At 50.0% G+C, this 2,315-nt stretch overlaps 1 protein-coding gene across 2 annotated transcripts in view; it reads left to right on the top strand.

Annotated features, from left to right (window-relative positions):
- The first annotated feature begins 1,731 nt into the window (after positions 1-1,731).
- GPD2 (glycerol-3-phosphate dehydrogenase 2) overlaps positions 1,732-2,315 on the top strand; it is a 128,546-nt gene continuing 127,962 nt past the window's right edge. For both annotated transcript variants that reach the window (XM_011359196.2, XM_011359171.2), the window contains exon 1: positions 1,732-2,065. The gene's annotated coding sequence lies outside the window, so the exon portion shown is untranslated. The remainder of the gene's footprint in view (positions 2,066-2,315) is intronic.

The raw sequence follows: 2,315 nt of genomic DNA, 5'->3' as shown, positions 1-2,315 counted from the left end.
CTTAGGCAAGAGAAATCATGTCCAGTGCTTCTGACTTTTTTCACCTCCTCAAAATTCTCTACCTCTTCCCATGTTCTGTTCCATCAGGGTCTGACTTGGGTTAGACCATCATGGATGGCCATGAGTTATTGATGAGAACTGAATCCCTCTTGGCTTGTTAGCTGGCAGGGTGACCAGGACTTCTGGGGAAAAACAGTAGACATAAGAGGGCCTGGAACAAATTGTTCACCTAAGCATTCATTTGAAAACAGTAAATACTTTTCAAACATTTATTATGTTACAGGCAGTGTGCTAGGCACCAGAGTACAGAAGTACTTTGCAAACACTGTACTGTCCTTGGAGAATTAGGCGGAAAGAAATCCAGAACTGGCATCTCAATTCAACTAGATTATTCCTTTACTGTGTGACATGTTGGTCTTCTAAATAAACGTTTGAGGTTTGAAAATGTATAAAAGCATTGGTCTATTACAGGGGGTTCTCAAACCTGCCTGCTCGTTAGAGTCACCTGGGGGACTTCTGAAACAGTGTTTCTCAAGCTTCGGTATTCATCAGGATCACCAGAAGTGTTTTTTAGATCAGATAGCTAGGCCCCAGCTTGAGTTTAGGAATCAGTGTGGAGTGAAGCCAAATTTGCATTTCTTTCAAATTCTCAGGTGACGCTGTTAGCTGCTGGCTCCCAGGGCTACAGTTTGAGAATCACAGTTTTAAAATTTAAGAAATTCGAGGTTGTATCCTCAGACTGATTTAACTGGTGTGGGGACGAGAAGCTGGCATTAATCATTTTCCAATCCCTCTTCATTCTAATGTATATTGTGGGGGAGGAACGAACGTTCCTCTACCCTTCTAAGTGCTTCTAGCTGGTCTAATAATCAAATTGACATGAGACAGATTAAGAGAAAAATAACCAAACTGTACCTATGGGAAGCCTGCATACATGAGAGAGTCAGAGACCCCACATGCAAGAGAGGTATCAATGGCATTCTGAACTAAAACCAGGTCAGGCCCTTCCAGCTTCAGAGGAGAGGAAGGTCATTCACAGGAAGATAAGCAGAGTAGATATTCAGTAATTAGATGTTTGCCCTGCTCTATAGATAAGTCATAAAAACTTATTTCAGGTAATAACTCTTATTATCTGTAAGGTCCCCAATTTAGATTAAGGGAGAGGTAAAAGTTTCTCCGTGAGCGCCCTCCTGCCCCTTCCCCCCCAACACAGGCACCCACAGTATTCATTGCCTCAGTTCAAAATAATCCACATGCTAAAGTAGCACATCTTGTGGTGGCCTGTTCTGAACCCCTCCAGAAGGCAAGCCTGATCACCATTGTCCCATTGGATACACTATCCACTGGGTAGGCTGGATTCCTGAAGTTACTAGGAATTTAAGATCCAATGTCGCTACGCATTTGAATCTCTTATCAATTTAAATAATTCTGCGGTATTTAAAAGAAATTAGTAAGTGATTTATTAAGTAACTGGAAAAACCCACTGCTGCGATTTGGGTTCTAGTTAATTTCACGGCCTTCCTTTGGAAGACCTTTTCAACCCTTCCATGGTTTTTTCCAACACGATGGTAGGTTATTTGTGAAGTGCCCAGAGCCTTTGGAGGAAAGGTATTAAAGAAATGGGTTCCAGTTGAACCCCATTTGTGCCCTCCTTGGGTACACCTGGGCTTGCCCAGCACTTGTAGGTCCAAGTGAGCTGGGCATGCTCAGTGGGCAGGGTCGGTTGGGGTGGGGAGGGTGCAACTGGGGAGTCTGCTGCTCTGCTGCGGGGCCCTCCGCCTCCCCCCACCTGTACGAGGCTGGGCCTGAGGAGCCTGTGCTCAGCATTCCACCCCCTGGTGCTTGGGCTTGGTCTTCCCTGCAGGTCTGGCGCTGACATTCAAGCAAGGAGTCAGGAGGCCGGGCGCGACTCCAGAACGCGCGGGAGGGGAGCCCGGGAGAGGGCTCTGGGCTCTGACGGCGGGGTCCCAGGGGTCCGCCCGCGTCCTAGATGCGTTTCTAGGCCTGGAGAAACCTGCCAGCCGAGTAGGGAAGCCTGATTCGTGGGCGCGTGACGAGAAATCAGGTAAGCCGTCCCCGCCGCGTGCTGGTGGATGAGTGTCTCCTCTCCCGCGGGCAGGTGGCGAGGGCGGCTCGCATGGCGGAGGGCAGAGGCCGTGGGACACCTGCACCACCCACCCTTCCCTGGCCTAGTCCAGCCGAAGCTTTCCTGCCCGGCAGCGGACTGCCCAGGCGGGTCGGAGGGTCCGGAGTGCACAAGGCCAGGGCGCAGGGCAGGAACCGCCAGCCGGGCCCCGGCCATCGCGGCCGCCGCG

This window comes from Pteropus vampyrus, unplaced genomic scaffold (genome assembly GCF_000151845.1).
Source record: "Pteropus vampyrus isolate Shadow unplaced genomic scaffold, Pvam_2.0 Scaffold2, whole genome shotgun sequence".
NCBI classification, from domain to species: Eukaryota; Metazoa; Chordata; class Mammalia; order Chiroptera; family Pteropodidae; genus Pteropus; species Pteropus vampyrus.
This window is presented reverse-complemented; position numbering and strand designations above follow the sequence as displayed.